Source organism: Amphiura filiformis, chromosome 8 (assembly GCF_039555335.1).
Source record: "Amphiura filiformis chromosome 8, Afil_fr2py, whole genome shotgun sequence".
NCBI lineage: Eukaryota > Metazoa > Echinodermata > Ophiuroidea > Amphilepidida > Amphiuridae > Amphiura > Amphiura filiformis.
In genome coordinates, this window is record NC_092635.1 from 27,309,834 (window position 1) to 27,324,418 (window position 14,585).

Below are 14,585 nucleotides of genomic sequence, written 5' to 3' on the forward strand. Positions count from 1 at the left end.
TTATTTTGTTCCCGTTTTCATTAAGCTGCTATAAACCATAACCCGTATACTTTTTGTCCCCATTTTCCTTTCTTTTTTATTTATAGTATAATACCGCTTCATGATGCTTAAACTTGTAGCAAACACACATCTTTTTCTACCCGTATCTTTTATTTTTAGTTATAGCGCCGCTTTGTTCACCCGCGCGCGTTCATATACTCAATTTACACAGGGCTCATTTAATTACTGCACTGCCTGTCCCTGATTGGCATAATTTATGTTGTGCGGGGTACAACGAATGAATCGTACTGGTCTCGTATATCTTATTCATCTAAAATCAGAGAAAAATGGCTAGAATGAGAAAGAAAGTCTTTGTTTGTGCAATTTTGTGTCTCAGTGTTTTCGGATTATATCGGATTTTAAATGGTACTCGGTACATGATGTCGACAACAACTAACATGTTCAACAAGAACCTGCATAGAATACTAACACTGTAAGGCTTTAGATGTATTGTTATTGTGTCTCTTTTATGTGTTTGTTTCTAATTAGTATTCTCATCAAAAGTCATCATATTGATGACCAACGTGATTTAACAGATACGTATATAGATATTTCGTTTTGTGTCAAGCTCAAGATCGAGTTCAAATTAAAACTGGTGATCTGTACCATTTTTTTGACATTTTAACAGTCCTCGAAAATTTCGAAATGTCAAAATGATATGCTTCGTATTTTATGTATGATATAATAGAGGGAATTGCCATAGCATAATTACTTTAATTATTACCGATTTATAATAATAATTGTTGATGAAGGAAAAATAAAGCTGCATGTACAATATATCATAAGTGTTTTTGCATTTCAAACCACCATGCATTTGCAGCATATTTGTACGTGAGTGTACTAAAGTACTAATGGTATATCTGATGGAGGCCATCTTGGATTTGCCAAGGAGTGTTATAAGCTTATTGGAGTGTCTAATGCAAAACATAACGTAGTTCTATTATTTAAAATGTATATTTTGATCCTATTTTGAGAATATTGTTTCATTTTTTGCCTTCAATAACTGGTAAAAATCCCGGGCAAACAAGCCAAACATAAACCATTAATTTGCTGGTATTCTATAAATTATGATAATTTAATGATCAATGATTTGAGGCACTTTTGTTTCATTTTATAGTTATAAATTCCAAATTACTTTTCACGCGTACATATTCCTTAATTTACTATTCAATTGTTATTTTGCCAAAATCGTCTGAAAAAGGATGTTTTTATTGTGGTTTACAAAATTGCTAGTCGTTCACGCTTTAAGTTCGCACACAAACCCAAACCTGCTGTTTTTCTATAAAACTTGCATGGCTGTGTGGCCATGGTGAAAAGGCCTTATATATACCCAATATTGTCCATTATAATGCCCGTAGACAAGGTAGAAAGCATACTGAATTCAATTATATTGCTAAATAATGGTTAAATTTCAGGTCCATTTTTATTTGCTAACCCTGACAGTATTCTTTTCTTGAGTACTAATTAAAGGCCCATTGTGTTTAATGAAGGTTTTCAGGTAGATTATTTATCAAAGGCGATTCAGTGATTCCAGTGATGGTGTTAAAATTTAATTTTGCATAAATTGCTTAAAAGTGGAGGATAAGTCATTAAAATTGTCATATGCACAGTTTTATTAAGCTCCATGAGTACTGTTTATCCCTTACAAGTTACATATACCATGTGTCTTGAATCATTTGAGTCGAGACATAGGGGGAACTTATTTTCGTTGTTCAGTTGTTTGAAAAAGGGGAAATCATTACAACTATGCACACAGCACATACCGGTAGTGCATGTATATGGTATGGTCTGTCTCTCACATAACATTGTTTAGCACCCTCTTCTCAAAAACCGCACATTCTCCTATAAAACATTATAAAAGGTCGAACATTCATTTTACTCTCTTAAAACCAAAGATTGAAAAATCAATCTTAAAGATTGTGTTGAGGGATTAGTCTAAAATTAGATTGAAAATGCATTGGAATTTAGTTGAATTTTCAATCTTTAAGACTGATTTCTCAATCTTAATTTGGACTTTTCCCTCCCCCCAATCGTTCCATTTAAGAGAGTAAGAAAGTCGCATCTAAAAACTGAAATATCACACTTCATCATGAAAAAAGTCACACATTTGCAAGCCGCACATTATAACCCATAATTTAAAAAAGAAAGTTGCACATTTCTCAAAATAATTGCACATGGAAACTTAAATCGTACAATTAAACATTTTAAAACCCGTACATTTCAACAGTAAAAAAAAACACATTCTCAAAAACACAGTGCAATGCTTTTTGGAACATTATTATTTTTCATGTTTCTTGCTTGCTATCTTCTAGCATTTTTAAAAAAGTCGCACTTTTCCCTAGAAACAAAACATAAAAGTGAATTATCAGAATTAATCATATTAAAAATATGACATATTTGCCTAACACTGCACATAAAATCGTATACTAGTATCTTTTTATTCATCATGTTTAAAAAAAGGCGCACTTATGCCTTTAAAAAATGAAACTGAAACTGAAAAAAATACCAACCAGTTATTATTAGTTAAATTATAATGCAAATTTTAGTATCGGGATCAATCCGCTATAATCATTTTAAAATTAGAGTGTTTTAACGTGGGTTTTTTTTGTACTGTTTTTTTTTTAATGGAAAGAATCTCTGCCCAGGTGACATAGTATGATTCTAATTGTTGTTTTATCGTTCCTCACACCCACTATGCACACAGTGCAATGCGGCCCATACACGTTCAATCTTATTGATCAATATCAACGACCCTAGATACAAGAGTGGGTACAAGATCTACCATTGAACACGCACAATGGTAGATTTTGTATCTACTCCTGCATCTAGGGTCCCCAATATTGATCAATATTTTGATCGTGTTTGGGCCGCAGAAGAATCTAAAATCTGAAAACAAACGGGAAGGCAGTAAGGCTTGTTCTAGTATCGGCATGATTGCATGAATGATTTAGATGTTTATATTTGTAAATTTTAACAACATATGGAAAAGTTTTCCTATGAAAGTCTCTTTAAATAAATTATACTCGACTCCAGTGTGTGCACGCTGTGTGTACAGAGGCGTTCGAGGTCAATGCACAATGCATACATTACCACACAGCACACTAAGCAGGGCTGTTCGGAAGAGGGTATGGTTTTTCCTACTGTACGACGGCATTTTGTAACCAATCAGATTCCTTTTTAGAGAGTAGAATCTGGCCAAGTATTTCTAGGAAATATCGTGTGAGCCAAGTCAATCGGACTGACTATTATCAAGTGAGGGCCGTCTATAGCACGCTACTTTAATAACACGGGGTGCATGTCAGTGTATTTCGCAGTAAATTGAGTGAGATTTTGGGAATACCTTGCCGTGTTTAGTGCTCCTGTACGACGAGGTCTTTCATCAGATTTCCTTGAAAATCGGGGAAAGTAAAGTTTAATATATACATGAGACAATTAAGAGTGAGCCAAAAACTAAAAGACTTTCCCTTTATAATAATTGAAGTTGAAAGTGAAAAAAAGACAATTTTCTCCCATTGCTTAACTGTGGGACCCCTTTTATTTGAGCAAAAGAGACTACTTTTCCATATGCCCATAAATCATGATCCGTTTTAGGCCCATAATTATCATCACATCCTCCCCACCGTATCCATATTTGATATCCTAACCCTCATTATTATCCTTATCATAAGGCCATCTTATTTTAATATTTCGTTTCAAACCTAAAATTGAATGCGGTGTTTTAGATTTCATTTAAAATATGTTTTTGTGTGGTGGATTTGGAAGCAAAATAAAACAGAGACAAAACAACAGAAATGAATCCAATCCAGCTGGTTTAACGCGCAAAACGGGCCATTTGTATAATGCGCGCGGGGGGTCTTGCGACAAACTATTCAATTAAGATGGCTTCATCATCGTCGCCATTATCCACATAATGAAGATCACGATTTACGTATGTCTGTAATCAAATCGCGCCGCTTTAAAAATTTGTTATAATGTATCAGATCCTCGTGGTTTCTTTTCTCCCACTCTAAATAGCGCCACCACTCTCATCAATCCTTACGATTCTTTAATTATAGAGTGTAAAGTTGTTATTGGGGGCGCCAACTGAGAATCGTCAAAACTAAAGAAAAAGCCCAGACAAGTAGTATATCCCAGGCCGGATAACAGCATTTGAACCAGGTGACAGGGGACCAACCCCCCTAAATTTTTCGACTGGGGGTATGTCCCCAATTAAAAAAACAACCATATGACGTGTGTCATGACAAATAATAATGTTCCATAACACGCGTTGTTGATGATGATTCAGTACGGCGAAAAAAAATAGGCAATAGGTCGAATGCAAAGCTATAAAGAAAATGTTAAAATGACGAAGCTGACCAAAATTTAAACTGGCACTTATAGCAGAGATTATCAGGATCATGAAGGAAAAAAATAAGAAACAAAAATGCAAAACATGGCTGGAACAAAAACAACAAACAATGACGATTCAGTACGCAAGAAATTACCTTTTGTCTGATACAAACATCTTCAGTAGATAGTTAAAATAATAATCATAAAAAAGAAAAAAATCATTAAAGATGAAGAAAAATATATACGAAAAGATATTTTTTGCAGATTCCGCTGGAGGTATTAATTATTTTCTTCGTAGGCGCCAAATGCTATCTTCAGAAGATAGCAGGAAAAACATGAAAAATAATAATGTTCCAAAAATTATTGCCTAACACTCGTTATGATGATTCAGTACGGCACAAAACGGCAACACGAATGTGTTTTTTCCCCCTTTTTTTTTCATGTTCCTGATAATATCTGCTGTATAAGTACCGTTTTAAATTTTGGTCAGCTTCGTTTGTCATTTTACATTTCCTTATAGCTCTGCATTCGACCTATTGCCTATATTTTAAGCGCTCGGTCAATTCGTATTGCCGTTTTGCGCCGTACTCGGAATCATCATCTACAATGCGTGTTAGGCAATGTTTTTTCGGAACATTATTATTGGTCATGTTTTTTTGCTTGCTATCTTCTGAAGATAGCATTTAGAGCCTACGAAGAAAATAATTAATACCTCCAGCGGAATCCGTTATAAACATCTTTTCGTATTATATATTTTTTTCTTTATCTTTAATGATTTTTTTTTTATGATTATTATTTTGACTATCTACTGAAGATAGCAATTACGGCGGGTTTATATAAGATAAAAGATGATTTCTTGCGTACTGAATCATCATTTAATTAAATACCAGCCACGTTTTGCATTTTTGTTTCTTATTTTTTTCTTCATTTCCAGATAATCTCTGCTATATAAGTGCCGTTTTAAATTTTGGTCAGCTTCGTCATTTTAACATTTATTTATAGCTCTGCATTCGACCTATTGCCTATTTTTTTTTCTAAGCGCGCGGTCAATTCGTATTGCCGTTTTGCGCCGTACTGAATCATCATCTACAACGCGTGGTAGGCAGTATTTTTTGGAACATTATTATTTGTCATGTTTTTTGCTTGCTATCTTCTGAAGATAGCATTTAGGGCCCATGAAGAAAATACCGTAAAACCTCGTCTACAAGCATATAGAGTGTTTTCAATGAAAGCTAAATGAATCCAGACGCCATCCATCGAAAAAATCATAACATTATGGAGTTTGAGCAAATAAATAAACAAGACAAGCATATACAAACAAGTACTATTGTAAGACCAATGTATTGTATTGGCATATTTACGGCTGCTTCGTATTAATTTAACTTTCATCAAAAACACTCTATATGCTTGTAGACGAGGTTTTACGGTAGTACCTCCAGCGAAATCTGTAAACATTTCGTATAATATATATTTTCTTTATCTTTAATGATTGTTTTATGATTATTATTTTGACTATCTACTGAAGATAGCAATTACGGCGGATTTATATAAGACAAAAGGTAATTTCTTGTGTACTGAATCATTATTTTTTTAATACCAGCCATGTTTTGCATTTTTGTTTCTTATTTTTTTCTTCATGATCCTGATAATCTCTGCTATATAAGTGCCGTTTTAGATTTTGGTCAGCTTCCTCATTTTAACATTTCTTTATAACTTTGCATTCGACCTATTGCCTATTTTTTCTAGAATCGCGGTCAATTCGTATTGCCGTTTTGCGCCGTACTGAATCATCATCTACAACGCGTGTTAGGCAATAATTTTTGGAACATCATTATTTTTCATGTTTTTCCTGCTATCTTCTGAAGATAGCATTTAGGGCCTACGAAGAAAATAATTAATACCACCAGCAGAATCTGTTAAAACATCTTTTCGTATTATATATTTTTCTTCATCTTTAATGATTTTTTTTATGATTATTATTTTAACTATCTACTGAAGATTGCAATTACGGCGGGTTTCTATCAGACAAAAGGTAATTTCTTGCGTACTAAATCATCATTGGTTATTGGTTTTGTATATACCAGCCATGATTTGCATTTTTGTTTCTTATTTTTTTCCTTCATGTTCCTAATAATCTCTGCTATATAAGTGCTCGTTTAAATCTTGGTCAGCTTCGTCATTTTAACATTTTCTTTAGAGCTTTGCATTCGGCCTATTGCCTATTTTTTTCTAAGAGCGCGGTCAATTCGTAATTGCCGTTGCCGTACTGAATCATCATCTACAATGTCTTGTGCGTGGATCGACATTCTATCATAAGTACATCAAGGTACGCTTGTTCATTCGCAAAAAGCTTCTAATTTCGGTCTTGCTAGATTTTAATACTTCGCAACTGTTTTGATTAAAAGTATGCCCAGCTTAGAAATAAAACACAACTTGCTTGGTTTTGATTTTATTATTGTTTACTAATATGCACGGGATGAAATCTTGTGCGTATAGGCGCGTTATCCTTTGTTTAAAATAAAAAAATTAATGGACTCATAAAAACACCAAATAAACCAATGGTGCTGTGCAGCTTTGGCTGTTGGTGCCAGCGAGGGGAGACATGCGCTTGATGTGCTTTCATGGTTTCGTTTTGCGGATTACGAGATGTTAATAATTTTGGCTTGTTTAGTATAGAAATGTATTTTTATAAACATTTTCAGTGCAATAATACATCTGTTTAAATGAATGAAATGAAAGGTACTTTGTAAAAGCAAAATAATTATTCTTGTCTTCTATACTACCGCATCAATCATAACAGTCTTACCCCTGCTTTACGAAATTCAACAATATTCAATATCCAATGCAATATCCTCACTCAATAAATACACTTGAACTCCCCCACCGCACATGATCACAAATTGACACGGAAGCTTCATACCATTCATTTCAATATAATCTAATTCAATCCAAAACGGTCCTGTCATACACATCCTCCACTCAAACACATATATTTTGCATATAAAGTGCCAATCACAGCACAAGTTTGATAACAGTTTGGTATATCCTTGGTATAAATCAAAATAAATGTCAATAAACGTTTCCAAAGCAGTACAATATAGACGTAGACGCAAGCTTTCATGGGGGAAATGTAAACACACTCGCTATAGTCATACTCTTTTTATCACAAGATATTGATACGGCACCGAAGACTACAGCTGTTCCGAACTCAGCCAGGAACCCTGTTTTCAGACGAAAATTTTGATATAGTTCACAATGAATTCAAAGTAATAATTATATCGTCAAGATACCCACATAGAGGAATACGTCATCTATTCTGAGCCAATCTGCATTCTGTTGCCTGCTAAAGCCGACGATCAGACATAAATTTTAAAGGAGCATGTGCAGAAAATGCCAAATTGCAGTCACAAAATATATAATATTAGTAAATCACCAAAGCGAATGGTAACGTAGGTAGGTAGAAAAGAACTGTATTAACAATAACAAAGTATGTGCCCAAAGATTTGTCTTTTTTGAAATACCAGCAAAAATATCAAATTTTAGAAAAACTTTCCAAAATTTAAAACACACACGAACGATACAAAATAAATACATTTTTGCACTCGGCGGCCCAGTCACTACCTGCCCCTGTGATTTGGGGCAACTTCCCCTCTCCAGTTACCAGTAGCCTACTTTAAGTTTGCCCATACACCAGGCCTTAAATGCGTTGGCATAAATTTGTCTTTTCGTAACATAATATATCTAATAAATAAATGTTCATCCATGAAATTGATCCCCAACTATAACCGATGCCAATGTCCAAGTCTCATTACTGTACCATGTAATAGATAAAAAAAATAAACTCAAGGAAACCAACTGTTGAATTACGACATTAAAGCCATATTGTGACACTTTCATATAAATAAATTAGTATTTCTTTTCCATAAAATGTTAGATTTTACTGTCAGATATGTCCCCTTTTATTATTTTGAACCGAACAACTGATGATCATGATGATGTAAAGACAAAGAAAAGCGCCGGTGACGCCAATGCGTGTACCACTCCGTCGGTCCTGTTACGGTACGGTCCTTTGATGTGTATATGACCAACCCTGCACGACATGTACGTACTGTGTTATGAATATTGCGTACGCGTTTCACTAATATTTTCATCGTAATAATAAACCGTCTTGTTCAGATGGTTTATTCAAATCTCGGATTTTGACAATACTACAGCACCTAAAGTCTTGATTTTTGCAAAGTATATATGTTAGAATTCGGCAAAATATGCACTGTATACAGTATTTGAAAATACACGGACAATCCCACAGTACCCACAACACCACCCGCCCAACCTACTGTTACGAACTTGCACCACACATACACAACACGTCCAAAAAAACGAAAAAAAAACAACAACAAAACCGGTTTTAGCAATATTTAGTGAATTTTGTGTTTTCGTGCAATAAAGGCCTTGCATGTGACGTATCATCCCGTAAATATGGCGGACTACTCAAATGCATTCAACAAAAGCATGATTGCAATCTACCGTGACAGTTCGTCCCACACATAACCCTGCACTACGATCAAATAGGTTGATGACAACATTTGATTGAATGGACTGCACTCCGCCATAACTACGGTGAAGGACACCGGTACAAATCCTTTGTTTGGAGCCAATCGATAATTTCATGCAGGGCCTCTATATAAAACCAAGTACACTGGGTAATCGAATATTTTGTTCTTTTTCTAAACAGTAAACATGATCATGATGATCTAAACTCTTGGGAGATTGATGATACATTACGGTAAGAAACAGAGGATGATTTAAGGAAGCCCCATCATGCACTGCAAACGTGTCATCACTAGAGTTTCAACTGCCACTTTACTTTTCAAATCCCATTGAATTCTGTGCAAAAGATGTTGTTTAAGAATTGTGCGTGTGTCATTATTACTTGGTCGATTTCAGAACAAAAGTGATGTATGCATGAAGGATAATTCACACCTTCTGTAGGTAACATAAAATGTGAAATCGACTAGCATTTTGAATGCGTTTTTATTGTAAATATATCAGTCCAAATTCAAATTTAACCATGCCCGTCAATGCAATGTGCGAGCAGTGGTGTCATGTTCACTCACACAGCTGTGCTAACCGCAAGGCAACACAGTGGCGTGGTGGGAAGTGCTTAAATCATCCTCTGGGTAAGAAGTTAAGCTTGTGATATTCCGTTTCCATGTTGTTTATATCCCGTTTCCATTTATAGTTTTGCTTCGTTCCTCAATTTTCTTTTAATTTCCCTAACATTATGGAACTTGACTACCAACCACACCAAACTTTCAATTCCTGTAATCTTAGTACCATATAATCCATCTCGTACCCTTGCGGTTTTTATTGTCTTCGTAATCCCTTAATCCGCAATCCCTTAAGATACCAGGTGGGTGGGGATAAAAAAAAAAGATGATTGTCAGTTTGACCAAATCACATGTGTATATGCATGTGCCATACAAGAACTAACAGAACAATACCTAAAAGTATCGTTTTTAATGGTTTTGTCATGACACGATTTTCCACAAGTTACATCTTTGAATAATAATACAGAATTCTGATGTAACATTCCGTATTGCTTAAAGCAATTCGCTATCGAAGTGACGTAATAAATCGGATTAACTACCATAGCAATGGATGAATACAATTTTGACTATAGACGAATTAATGGAGCCAAGTGATGGTCAGAATTCAATCGGCCATTACTGGGTCCCGTCTGCACCAAACTGCGTGTTGTTACTGCCCGATTGGGTGGATTAAATCCGCTTAAAAATCGATGTTGAATTGTATTGTGTTGTAAACTTTCACATTCTTTTATCTACGTGTTACACGGGGATCCCCGCCAAGGCCACATCATTTCACATTTTAGGTGGAATAGACCTAAGGGGGGACCCAGCTATGGCTGCCATTGAGGTGTAGGAATGCGTGAAAATGGATTCGTCTATACCCGTCGGGTATATCACACCTAAAATATGAAATGATGTGGCATTGCCGGGGATTTCAAACTGCATTTCATCACCCGTGTTACACGTACACAATAGAATGATGAAAGTGTACAACACAATACAACATAACATCGATTTTAAAGCGGCTTTAATCCACTCAATTGGGCAGTCACAGTACCAGTTTGGTGCGCCGGGGATCCAGTCATGGCAGACTAAATTCTGACCATCCCTTGGCTCGTTGGATTCGTCTATATCACCCTGCACTACAAGCAGGTTGCACTCATCACCTGTGTATGTCTGCAATCATAGATCGAATACAATACCACTCTTTTTAAAGATACTTATCTTACAGGTGCGAGTGATCAGAATGATATGGTTCAATGCATAGGTACCGCGTGAACGTTGTATGTAGTGCAAGGCAATATAGTCAAAATTGTATTCATCCATTGCTATGGTAGTTAATAAATCCGGATTAACTACCATAGCAATGGATGAATACAATTTTGACTACAATATATCGCCTTGCACTTGCACTACACACGGCCCTGCACTTCTTATATCACCTGTCATCAATAGAGGGCAGTAAACTTTCACCGGAAAACAAGCTTTTTCTATGGTTACTAACTTACTGACCAGCTCATTGGCGCAGCTTATCAGACAACAACAACAAAAAACAGCGTGAGCTAAAATAAAACATCAAATATACAAATATATTTTCACAATTTCCTAAACGTCTACAAAAGTTATCGTGCTAAAATATAAAACTAGTTTTCTGATTCCCACGCACCGTCAATTTTGTACCTGTGATCAATATAGAGGTTGTGCATATGACGTATCATACTGTAAATATGGCGGACTACTCAAATGCACACAGTGTCGACACCCTGTATTATAAATATAAACTTAATACTGGTGAGTGACGGGCGATTGGTATTTCACCGAACGCAAGAAAAGGAGTCATATCTGATTGGCTAGAAATCGATCGCTAGATCGCTCAGTGGTGAAGTACAAACTCAAAATGTAGAGATGTATTCAATTCGATTGAAATCAATATTCTATTATTGACGCAGATAAAGAAAGTGGCAGAGTGTCTCGATATGTGCATCGTATTATAGACTTGTGATTTAATATTCTATACAGCACCTTTTATATGATTACAATTCTCAAAGAGTTAAATATATCACATTTTTAACGTATGGATAAAATGCAGTAAAATATGTCCGCAGCAAACAGCAATCGCCGCTAATTAGTGTATTGAATTTCCAGTTAGTGTATTGAAATCAAAACCTGGGTTTTACCTGACAACAAATCGAATTTTCTTGTAATGGCAATATCATATGGGGTACTGAGCATGCGCAAATCGTAAAAACGTGTAGAATAGAAACTCTGTGGTATCTCATATCGTGTAAATGGTATGCTTAGCCTGAGTTGCTCGGCCTATCTCGAACAAAATCGCCATGCGTAGCTCTTGAAAAAATTCGCCGTACTACAGTGCAACAAGGCATAAATGCCCTAAACTGCAATTTTGGACAGATTGACACGTAATTTAAAATCTAGATTAAAGTGAAAGATGTCACTTACAACATTTTTTAATCAACCTCTGATCTTTACTAAGGTTGCAAAATTTCACACATTTTCGTATATTTTCATATAATTAACATAATAATAAGAAATGTATGAAAAAAATTAATTTCTTTTTTTATCGTCAAAAGTAAATATGTTATAAGAATCAAACTTACAAGAAATATTGACTCTTGTCAAATCCTACAATTCTGTCAGAGAAAATCTGCATATTTGTATTAATATTTTTAATTAATGGACATAATTGATTAATTAATAAATATTTTTTCAATGATTTACCATAACTCCAAACATGTCAAGAAATATGTCAAATTAAAGCTAATGTAATGCTTTATAAATTGGTCAGAGCACATTTTGCAAAATGCATTTAGTATTTTAGTTATAAAATTCCAAACATTCTATTCCAAATTTTTGCTATACACGCACAGGAGCTGTACTTTTAAAATCCGCGCCTAATCAATAATGAGTCTTTCACTCCATTGTTAAAGGACTGTGCTCCCTGTTGCATTATAGAGTGACCAGGTCCTAGAGTGTGATGGTTTTGTAGCAGATGACAGTGTTCATTCAAGCCTGTCAAGGTCAGTTATTAGCCACTTGCTGAATGGCTGGGCATTATCAGAGCTATCAAAGAGATGCCTTATGCATCTGCCAATCACAGTAGAGGTTTGATAACATTTTGTTAAAAACCCAAAAGTGATATTAGGACAAAGCTGTGCATGTTGGTACTTGATTGTTTGGATTCCTATATGTTGAAAATCCCTTGTAGTAGTATTTTGTATGTGTAGTGAATATTGTTCATAAATTATATAGCTTTTAAATTTAGGGCATTTATGCCCTATTGCACTGTATCACGGCAATTTTTGACACAAAGATATAGGGTTGATAACGCTGTGATGCTTTCAACAAAAGCATGATTGCAAGCTATCGCGAAAGTTCGTCTCGCACACATAACAAATGCACTACGATCAAATAGGTTGATGACAACATTTGATTGAATGGACTACACTGCGCCATGATTACGGTGAAGGACACCGGTTCAAATCCTTTGTTTGGAGCCAATCGATAAAGCATACAGGGCCTCTATTTCTAGGCAGAAATTCACAGTAAACATTGAAGACTCCTCCTATGTTGGTTTTTTTATTTAAACTTTGCCAGACCCCTTAATCCCAGCATTATTATTATTTCTATTTAGCATAATACTAATATTATGTTATTGTCTTTCTAAACAGCGCCCTCATATTGAAGATTCTTCCAGTAAGTAGGTCACTTCGTGCATTCTACAAACAAGGCGAAAAAGACAATTATTCTGACTTAACAAAGAAGAGAAGTATGAACCTCTGCAATTGTACCACTGATCCTTCTTTAGGGATATTAACTCGTCAATTCAACACTTGCGCTGTTGTCGGAAATGGTGGAATCCTCAAGAACAGTCGATGCGGACAAGAAATTGATAGCATGGACTTCGTTCTTCGATTTAATATGGCTTCATTAAAAGGATACATAGATGATGTTGGATTTAATACTACCGTTATGAGTATGAACACGGAAGGCATTGGTTGGATGATTGGTAATTTGACAAATAATGGAACTGATTTACTTACGAAAGCGAGGTGGTAAGAAAGGTTGTATTCTTTACCCGCGAATACAATTCTTTGGTATATGAAACATACAAACACAAGCCGGGCTTACTTACAGGCAATGTATGATATATTAGACAGAACTAATCATAATAGGGGACCACGTTTAGCATTTGCAGCTGCCGACTTAGTAGTTCCGACAGGAAAGTGAGTATAATTTCAAAACAATTTTCGTTTCCATTTTTGTATAAAAGCAAATTATATTGCTTTTTTTTCTGTTTGTTTCTTTACGAGTTTCATACAAACACTTGCACTTCCCTGGTACAACATTTTTTAAAGTTGCCAATGGTGCAAATATTTATCAGCAGAATCTGATAAGAGTCGAGGATAAGAGTCGAACGAACATGAGAAATTAAGGGGAACTAACACCGTCCTATAATGGGCTATTCCAGATAATAATCAATCCCCCCCTATAGAGGGCACTGGAATTCCATACTCTTTTTGTATGTACTCTTGTCTGGAATTCCAGACTTTTTTCACCCAAACTCCTTCACAGTCATATAATCCAAACCTATAGAGGGCATCGGAATTCCAGGCTTTTTCCCCCCAACGCGTCGGAATTCCGGACTTTTATTCCCCCAGCGCATCATAATTCCAGACTTTTTTTACTCCTTTTTAAGGCTTTTTTCCCCCAACGCGTCGGAATTCCAGACTTTTTTACTCTTTATTTATGGAATTCAAGACTTTTTCCCCCAAACTCCTTCAAAGTCATGTACTCCAAACTATAGAGGGCATCGGAATTCCAGACTTTTTCACCGAATGACGCATTGGAATTCCAGACTCCCCCAATATCGCACTCTTAATATTAACTGCACTTCCAGACTGTCTTCCCTCATGAAATACCTTCAAAACCATATATACTCTAAACCTATAGAGGCCGTCGTACTGCCAACCCCCCCCCGGCCTGCCAAGAAACCTTTGCCTCCTCCCTTGACACATGCCAAATTTTTGTGATCCCAATTTACAAACCTTAAATGGTCAAGTCAAGAAAATTTGCCAATTAAGCGTTTCCGTACTGTGTTTTTAGAGC

General features: G+C 35.5%; 1 long non-coding RNA gene across 1 annotated transcript; it reads left to right on the forward strand.

The window, feature by feature from the left end:
* Positions 1-96: 96 nt before the first annotated feature.
* LOC140158889 (uncharacterized) lies at positions 97-13,217 on the forward strand. Its single transcript, XR_011859833.1, has 3 exons — positions 97-472; positions 9,104-9,154; positions 13,148-13,217. It is a non-coding gene; the product is annotated as an uncharacterized lncRNA (long non-coding RNA).
* The last annotated feature ends 1,368 nt before the right edge of the window (positions 13,218-14,585 follow it).